Below are 10,616 nucleotides of genomic sequence, written 5' to 3' on the forward strand. Positions count from 1 at the left end.
TATGACTGAAATGGCATCCAATATCACAAGATTTTTCATATATGCTCTGACAAATAACCATTTTCTGGCTGACCATTTCTGGAATCCGAACGGCACCCAGAAGAGGTCACGGGTGATCCCGAGATCAAGGATATCTTGGATTTTGAAAGGACGGCCATAAGCCAGTCAAGTCAATCTTTACATTCCATGAACACTCTTCAAGGCTTTTCAACGTGTTATTCTAGTAAGTAAAATAATAAAAATAAACCCTCAAACCTCTAAGGCCGTTCTTAATTTATAATAGCCAATGCCCACTAGGTATAATAATTTATATCCTAGGAGGGGACGAGTAATGGAGGACGTTAACGTTGTATTCAACGACTGCATTGCCGGATTTTAGATCGAAAGAATGAGTGCGTAGCCTTCAGCCAACCGCAACAATCCGCTGCCTCCCACGATGGGCATTACTCTCACTTCATCGAAGACTGCGTTCTTCCCTACCATTGCAACGGTGCTGCCGTTGTACTTCCCGCTCTCAAACACAAACGTCGTTACCATTAGGAGTTTTAACATAGATACCCTGAGCTCTCCCAACCATTTTGGAGGTCGCTTCCGGCCCTTCGGTAAGCCAGTCGTCCATAACCCTAACCATGCCGAACTGAGTAAACGAAGAATTGGTTGCGGGAGCAGACGCCACCTCCACGGCCGTCACATTTGAACCCACCAGCAAGTCGTGGAAATGGAAATAGAAATACAGGTGGCTTACCTTCAACAGCCCTAATTTCGGTTTTGCCTCTACCTCCGCTATGTTAAGGTAAGCCAACAACACTACGATGGTCAATGTAATAGTTGCTTCCGAATAAACCATTTTCGCTCTTTCTCCCCAATAAATGTGTATGGTGATGAAAGGCTAGCCCCAATTTTATAATGCAGATGCCCGTGATGAACACGCTTATCTTGGGGGCCACTGTTGTATTTGTTGGTTTTACTGTGTGGGTTTTCCCAATTACTTTAAACCCTAACCAAGATCTACTCCTTTGTAAGAAATTAAAAATTAATGCACAGCGGAACTTACTTTCCATCTTCAAAGGCTCTTGGTCTTGACTTGAGTTGTTGGCTCTTGAATCCTTCCAAGAACTTGCAATCCTTTTCTCTGGCTATCCTAAATGACAGAGTATCCAGTCTTCAATGGAGCAGACTATCTTTCTGAGATGATTGCAAGCCTTGGAGACTCAGCCCTTTTTATACCCCAATCCTAGGGCAGCTGAAATTTAGCTGAAACAAGTCTGTCAAGAAATCTGAAATTTCAGATTTTGAAATCAATCAATCAATCAATCAATCAATCAATCAATCAGACTAGATTCTGATTTCCTTATTCAGCTCAAATTTATTACTGCTATTATTTAATCAACTATAATCGGTCCATTAACAATTATAATTGTTTAATTTTATTCTATATGTATTTGTATCCAAATCCTTTATTTAAATACGTATAATGCCATGACTTAATTAATCACATTATTTGGCATATTTTAATCACTACATAAATGTAATCTTGCTGACAGTATTTGACATCATAATCATAATGCACGCATGTCCAACTTAATTATTGTAATTAGACGTCTCTAAATCCAACAATCTCCCACATGGACAAGTGCAACCTTTTGATTATATATCCTTAACTTTATTGCATGCAACTTTTCTGTCTTTACTTATCGTATTTCTTAAACAATTCTGTCCATCAATTATGCTAACAAAGGACTTAAGCGGCATTTGTCACATTTATTCGCAACTAAACTGACATAAACCACGCTGCCAACATAACTGAATGACATGAATCTGATTTGGACATATAGTTTAGAAATTTCACGTAAGTGTGATTAGACGTGCCTATTTCTAATTGAGTCACCTTTACTTTACTTTATGAGGCCAAAAAATTTAAACTTTAAAGAAAGAAATAATGAAACTGAAACTGAATGCAACTTGTATATATCATCAAAATTGTTTACAATTGCATTACATAGAACATCAAAAACAGAACTTAAAACATATTCAGACTCCCACATTTTTTTTTTTAATTATCCTAAACAGTTATTACACCCATACAAGCAACATGTTGGTGAAACTTCTTGGGTGGTAATCCTTTAGTAAGAGGATCCGCAATCATGGAGTCTATACCTATGTGTTTTATACATAATTCATTATTCTGCACTCTCTCTTTTACAACCAAAAACTTAATGTCAATGTACTTCGACTTTGACGAACTTCGGTTGTTGGTTGCGTATAACACTGCTGAATTGTTGTCACATAATAATTTGAGTGGTTTCTGAATAGAATCCACAATTTTCAGACTTGTGACGAAGTTTTTTAGCCATATGCCATGATTAGATGCTTCAAAACATGCAACAAATTCAGCTGCCATAGTGGAGGAGGCTACCAATGACTGTTTAGCGCTCTTCCATGACGCAACACCACCTGCCATCATAAAGATGTATCCTGATGTTGACTTCATGCTGTCGACACATCCTCCAAAATCAGAATCCGTATATCCAATGACCTCGAGCTGTTCCGATCTCCGATACGTGAGCATATAGTCCCTTGTTCTCTTTAGGTATCTCAATACTCGCTTGGCTGCCTTCCAGTGTTCCATACCTGGGTTACTCAAATATCTTCCTAGCATTCCAGTAATGAACGCAATATCCAGACGCGTGCATACTTGTGCATACATGATGCTACCCACGGCTGAGGCATAGGGAATATCTTTCATGAGGTTTTTATCTAAGTTAGTTTGGGGACATTGTTTCAGACTAAACTTATCCCCTTTTGATATAGGAGTATCTCCTGGTTTGTTGCTTTGCATGCCAAATCTTGTTAGAATCTTATCGATATAGTTCCTCTGGGATAACCTCAGAATACCTTGAGATCTATCTCTAAGTATTTCAATCCCTAGAACAAATGATGCATCACCAAGATCTTTCATTTCAAAGTTCTTAAATAAAAAATTCTTAGTTTGATGCAACATGTTCTTATCGTTACTGGCAAGCAATATGTCATCTACATATAAAACCAAGAAAATAAATTTACTCCCACAGAACTTAAGGTATATACATTCATCTACTATGTTAGACTCAAAACCAAATGAGCTAATAACTTGGTGAAACTTATAATACCATTGTCGAGATGCTTGTTTTAGCCCATAGATAGATTTCTTAAGTCTGCAAACCATAGACCCTGCATCACCTGATACAAAGTTTTCTGGCTGCTTCATATAGATCGTTTCATCAATGTCACCATTGAGAAACGCCATCTTTACATCCATCTGATGAAGTTCTAAATCATAATGTGCTACAAGCGCCAATATAATCCTTAAAGAGTCTTCCGATGAAACTGGAGAGAAAGTCTCTTTATAATCAATGCCTTCTTTCTGTGTGAAACCTTTCGCAACAAGACGTGCCTTGTATTTTTCAACATTGCCTTTAGAATCCCGCTTAGTCTTAAATATCCATTTGCAACCAACGGGTTTCTTGTCTTTAGGCAACGGAACGATATCCCAAACGTCATTGTCATACATAGATTTCATCTCTTCATTCATGGCATTAATCCACATTTGAGAGTTAGAGCTTTCCACAGCTTGTTTGATATTAACAGGATCATTTTCAAACATGCCAATGTAAAACTCATGTTCTTGAAGATATGCATAATCCTTTGATTGTGTAGATCTTTTCTCTCTAGTAGATCTCCTAATTGGCACAGGCTCTAGATTTTCTTGAGGTTCATTTACAACTTGATCTTCAACAGGAGGAAGAACATCATTACCAACTTCTGACTCTCCCACAGGCCCTAGGCCATCAACATTTGTCATGTCAATGTGAGGGTTTGGGTTGGGTTCAGGTCCATTTGTGTTCTCTATTCCATGTTGCGTTTCTAACTGAGTTGTTTGGGATGATGAAGTTTGCACATTGTCAAAAGATGTATTTCTAAACGCAATCGGAATTTGAACAAAACTAGGACTTTGGTCCATAGTCTCATTCGCATTCGTCTCTTCTTCTTCAAAAATACTATCTTTTGTCATATCTCCCCCCACAAACTCATTATCCTCAAAAAAATTTGCACTTCCTGACTCGAAAACTGTATGTTCTGTTGGATTATAGAATTTGAACCCCTAGATCGTTCAGAATAGCCTATAAAGTAACAACTAACGGTTCTTTCGTCTAGTTTCTTTTTGCTTGGCTTATAAGGCCTAGCTTCACATGGACATCCCCAAACTCTCAAATGATTCAAGCTAGTCTTGCGCCCAACCCATAACTCGTAAGGGGTCTTGTTAGCTGCTTTAGTAGGCATTCTATTAAGTATGTATGCTGCAGTCTTTAAGGCTTCTCCCCACAAATTCTCAGGTAGAGTTGTACGAGCAATCATACTTCTCACCATGTCTTTAAGGGTGCGATTTCGTCGCTCAGCAACACCATTCATTGCAGGCAAACCTGGCAACGTATACTGAGGCACAATTCCGCATTCCTCTAAGTATTTTGCAAAGGGACCTTGACGTTGTTCTCCTGATCCATCATAACGACCGTAGTATTCACCACCACGATCAGAACGAATGGACTTTATACGTTTGTTAAGTTGTAACTCAACTTCCGTTTTGAACTTTATGAACACGTCTAATGCTTCCGCCTTTTCTTTTATTAAGTAAATATGACCATATCTTGAATAATCATCTATGAATGTGATAAAGTAACGGTCACCATTTCTTGTAGCCTTTGGAAAAGGACCACAGATATCCGTATGAATTAATTCTAAGACATCATTACACCTTTTTGCATCATACTTACGTTTATTAGTTTGTTTTCCCTTTATACAATTTACACAATCACTTAAGTTTGTAAAATCTAAAGGTTGGAGAATATCATTAGACACAAGACGTTCTATCATTTTCATAGAGATATGTCCTAATCGCTTGTGCCATAATGTTGCAGATTTCTCACAAGTTAATTTACGTTTTCTATTATCTATATGCAGTGCCTCTGAATGTGAGGTGTCTATATCTAGAAAATAAAGATTATCATAAGAAGACAGGATACCAGAAGCAAGAAGCTTAGAATCTTGACACAAACTGAAATTTCCATTACCAAATGAACATACATAACCATTTTTGTCCAAATAAGATATAGAAATTAGGTTCCTTCTGAAAGATGGAACCACTAAGGCATCAAAACTTAAATAAAATCCTGTCTTACATAATAATCTAAATTTTCCTATGCTTTCCACTTCTACTTTATTGCCATTTCCTACGTAAACGTAGCGCTCTGCCTCACTTGGCTTGCGATGGCTTAGGCAACCCTGCATTGACATACTGATGTTAGTCGTTGCACCTGAATCTATCCACCAAGTATATCTAGATACAGAACTTAAATTAACTTCAGAACAAACCAAAGCAAGAGACATACCTTTCTTTGCCAACCATGCATGATAGTTGGTGCAAAATTTCTTTGTATGTCCTGGCGCTTTGCAGAAAAAACAGTTCCTTTCTCTTGCTTTCGCAGAAGTATCTTCCTTCTTGCTTTTCTGCGCAGCATTGTTTGCAGCCACCTTGGTAGGTCCCTTTTCCTTGGCAGTAAACTTGCGCTTCTTGCCTTTACCCTTAGGATTAGATGTTACTACATGAGCACTTTCTCCCTTAGTCATTTTCTGTCTTTCTTCCTCCTGCACCAACCGAGCCTCAAACTCAGGTAATGTCCACGTCTCTTTTTGACAATTATAAGTCATCTTGAATTGACTAAAGTTAGACGGGAGAGACAGAAAAATGAACTCAATGAGAACCTCATCAGAGATGTCATAATTATGCCCTTTCAAGGCACGTTGAAGTCTTGTCATCTCAATAACATGCTCTCTAACCCCTTCTTTTCCCTTGTATTTTATTGTTGCCAACTTCACAAAGAGTGTACTCACATCAGTCTTTTTACTCTTTGTGAATTTTTCTTCAAGGGCCTTAAGGTATTCAATAGCGCCTGTCTCTGTATCAGGTATGATGCCTCGAAAAGTCTCATGGATCGTTTGCTTCATCACCATTATGCACATGCGATCTGAATGCTCCCATCTAGTAATATCAGCCTTCTCTTGAGGAGTTACCTCACTCTCTTTATTAGGCTTGGGGCGATCAAATCTCAGTGCTGTGTCCAATTGCATGATCCCTAAGACTAATTTCACCTTTTCCTCCCACTGTTTGAAATTGTTCCCCATGAGGGGCTTAATCTGACTTAGACTTGACATTATGTTTGGATCTGAAAAATTCAAGAACAAGGAAATAATTTAGATACGATGCGTCACGATTTCATCATAATTCTAAAATCTATCTAAAGGCATGTGTAAAACTATTTGCTCAATTAAAACTTTAGCCAAAACACCATTCAGTAATGAAACACCTTTGGGTGCAATCATTACCTTCAGGCACTTTGGTGTAGTGAATGAAGTACAAACATGTCAATCTACCTTTGGGTCAGACTAACATATCCATGAACTAACGACCAGGCCAGTCAACGGGGGGAGGAGGATCACATACGGATCGCTTATGTTCCAAGCTCCCGATGCTTTTCTAGACATCGCTAGTTCATGTGTGTTGCAACTTATTTTTATACACTACCCTTATGCACCAAACAACTTAGCAGGCGCCAACCCTCCTTTGGGAAAGCTAACACCCACGTCCATTTCCAGCACGATATTTCAACTTGTCATGAGTCATCCTTTGCAATTGTCTTACAGAGAGCGGTTTGTTTGCAAACATCAATGCTTGACTCATGCGAAAACAACACATGTATACTAAACGTCTTTAGTTAGATTCCAAAATTATGTCTAAAACCTAATCTAGGACGTACCTATAGAATCTATTCGTCCTATATAGAATACAGTATCTTATAACACTTTTAAATTTAATATGTCAACTATATTCATCAAAATAATTATTAGGTTTTAGTAAAACTTTAGCAGTTTCTACAATGATTACCTTTTAGAAATGCTTCAATAATTTATTTAGAGAATACTAAATAATTTTATGGTTGCCATGATTAGCATCATTGTGATAAAATCCGAATTTAGTATTATATCAATAATTAACGCTAATACAAATTTTATGCCATAATTAGCATTATTGTGATAAAATCCGAATTTGGTATTATATCAGTAATTAACGTTAATACAAAAAAAATTTATGCCATAATTAGCATTATTGTGATCAATTTAGAATTCAGTATTATACCCTTTAATTGGTGTTAATACCAATTTTAAATAATATCTAAATTCTAATAATTAGCCTAAATACAGCATAATATATATAGTAATTATAGTAATTATAATTATTATAACCTAAATTACAATCACTTACAATTACTTACAATTACTCTACCATATTTTCGCCCTTATAACCAAATTAATGCACAGAAATACAATTGCATTGGGCATCCATATTGTTACTAGCTTAGTATTGAATGAAGGCAAATTAATTTGATGGGCGAAGATCCAAATTTATCAAACTCCTATGATCAGACCCATAAGCAATGTCAATGACATATTTGCTTACTGTAAACAGTTTCTGCAACTATGTATCCATCTGTTTCAATTCAATATTTTACAGAAAGCATCTGACATGCTTAAATTAGTAAAATTAACAAGCAAACAGCTCTGGAAAAAATTTCATGACCATCTAATGTTTGACAAACACGGTTAGACGTTTGACAAAATACCCAGATTGAATTTAGCCTGAGTATGAATTTTAAAGATCGAAAAAACCAAAAAAAAAATATTTCAAAAAGATAGAAATTTTTGGCACATGAGGGAGCAGTAGTATATGTTGTAGACATAACCCCAATAACCCACCTCAGGTATTCATACACGTTTGCAAAGGTCTTCACAAACCACTGCTAATATACATACAATCTCAGAAATGATCTTCAAAAACCAATGCCACTATACACTCCATTTTATTACAGCCTTATAACAAGTTTTTAATCCAAGACCCACAAGTAATTCAAACTGCTCTGCGACTCGAAATAAAAGCCAAAAAAAAATCTGCTGAGGCCAACTCCTTTCTGTATTCCCCATTACCTAATTTAGAGGGATTCAATGGAATGCTGAGCCAGACCTTACATAAACAGAAATCGAAAAAGCAATGCAAGGAATATGAATAGAATTATGGGCTGATAAGAAGCCACTTCCCCACATACAATTACAGGAAACCATTATTTTCCTAGGGGGGGGGGGGGGGTGTTTTCTCTAATTACCACACAAATCCACTTTATTACTGGAATGACTGTACTGATATTCATGTATCTCGATCACGAGAAGTCAAATTGATTATCATGCTTTTAATCGAATTTGTTTTTCAGGAACCCGCACAGGCTTCTGGAATCCCAAAAAATTATTAATGCCCACTGAAGAATTTTTAAGATACAAATTCATGAAATCGAAATCCGATCTCCGATCTGCCTTTGTAAACAGATCAATCATGGTTCAGTGAACGGATAAAGATGGCCCTCATAAAGGGAAGCTGCAGGTTCTCTGTGGTGGCGAAATCCAAGACGTGGCAGAATTCTATGGAGTTACAGTCAAAAGGAGCAAGAATTGGAATAAAATAGACTCATCGTGTCAGTCAGAAAATAAAATACCAAATCCTTTTCAAAACATTAGACTGTTATACAAAACCGAAAAAAAAAATCAGTTTGGCTTCATTCGTAACGATTATTTCAGGATTTGATAATGTAAATAAAATCAAGATTAACTCAGAAAACATGACGGGAGATGACAGTTCTTACATAAGGGTGGCTCCGATACCAATTGTTGGTTTTACTTTGTGGGTTTTCCCAATTACTTTAAACCCTAACCAAGATCTACTCCTTTGTAAGAAATTAAAAATTAATGCACAGCGGAACTTACTTTCCATCTTCAAAGGCTCCTGGTCTTGACTTGAGTTGTTGGCTCTTGAATCCTTCCAAGAACTTGCAATCCTTTTCTCTGGCTATCCTAAATGACAGAGTATCCAGTCTTCAATGGAGCAGACTATCTTTCTGAGATGATTGCAAGCCTTGGAGACTCAGCCCTTTTATAGCAGTGCAAAACCCCAATCCTAGGGCAGCTGAAATTTAGCTGAAACAAGTCTGTCAAGAAATCTGAAATTTCAGATTTTGAAATCAATCAATCAATCAATCAATCAATCAGACTAATTTCCTTATTCAGCTCAAATTTATTACTGCTATTATTTAATCAACTATAATCGGTCCATTAACAATTATAATTGTTTAATTTTATTCTATATGTATTTCCTTTATTTAAATACGTATATTGCCATGACTTAATTAATCACATTATTTGGCATATTTTAATCACTACATAAATGTAATCTTGCTGACAGTATTTAACATCATAATCATAATGCACGCATGTCCAACTTAATTATTGTAATTAGACGTCTCTAAATCCAACAGTATTTTCAATGTTATTTTGTCTTGGTTTGCCACGACCTTCTAGCAACTTCAACTGTTATTTTGTCGTACTTCTACTGTTATTTTGTGGTGGGCATGGAATTTCTTGTTTGAAGGCAATATTTTCTGCCCTACGTAAACCAGTGGACTTTACCATCGCGTGCTAGAATAGATGGCAGACTTCAATTCGTTTTTCCCCCCATCAAAGATAGATCGCCGACGAAGATTTCGTATACATGTATGAGATTCTTTGGTCTAAGAACTAGCACCTTTGGAGCGGCACATCTTCCTTAGTTGTTGGATACCATACCTAAATTAAATACAAATATGTAACGGTCTCTTACGCTACCTCGTCGTTTTAGGGAACCTCAACTTTTCCAGATCATTGACTCAAAGGTTTGAGAAAGACATTCAGGAGGTCACGAGGGAAGAATGAGTAAAGAACAATGCCCGGGTGTTTGGCATTTCACACAGCAAGTGCATAAGTAGAGGAATTGTTTAATTATTATTTTTAAAGATTAAGAAATATGTGATTAAGAAATATGGGAAAAATAAAACTCAAGTTTTTATGATCTATATTTTGATTATTTGAAGACATTTTTGGAAGAAATCACATTGGTAAAATGAGACCAATACTTTTCAAACCAACCAGTGAGGTATATCATCAAGTCCTCATAAACAATCAAATCATAACTTCAACTCCTTATTAAACTTGAAACTATGATCTGATTGTTCTTCATATCTTAATGATGTACCACTTAGTTCGAGCCTGATTTTACCAATGTGATTTAGAACAATCATAGCTTGATTTTACCAATGTGATTTAAAAAATGAAAATTTTAGTAGAATCGTTTAATTATTAATTTTAAACTTAATATATTGTGTGATTAAGAAATGAGTTTTTCCAGAGTTAAAAACATGAGAATTGTTAATTCATTAAATTCATTTATGTAAGGCAAATAATTAGGAGTCAACGTATATTTTCATTATGCACTTTTCACTAATGTAAGAAGTAACTTTTTTGGACTGAAGATTTTAAATGTTTTTTAATATCTTAATATGTTCCATTATGGTAGGTTAATTTTAAAGATATTCGTAATACCCCACTATATTGATATTTAAATTTTAATATTAATTTAAATAATGGATTTTTTTTTAATGGTAAGA

At 36.0% G+C, this 10,616-nt stretch overlaps 1 pseudogene; it reads right to left on the reverse strand.

The window, feature by feature from the left end:
• Nucleotides 1–375: 375 nt before the first annotated feature.
• On the reverse strand, nucleotides 376–847 carry LOC149187282 (dirigent protein 2 pseudogene; annotated as a pseudogene).
• Between the last annotated feature and the right edge of the window lie 9,769 nt (nucleotides 848–10,616).

The sequence above is a fragment of the Pinus tabuliformis genome, chromosome 3_1 (assembly GCF_031772625.1).
Source record: "Pinus tabuliformis cultivar Carrire ecotype Pingquan chromosome 3_1, CPIR1, whole genome shotgun sequence".
In the NCBI taxonomy this organism is placed as follows: Eukaryota; Viridiplantae; Streptophyta; class Pinopsida; order Pinales; family Pinaceae; genus Pinus; species Pinus tabuliformis.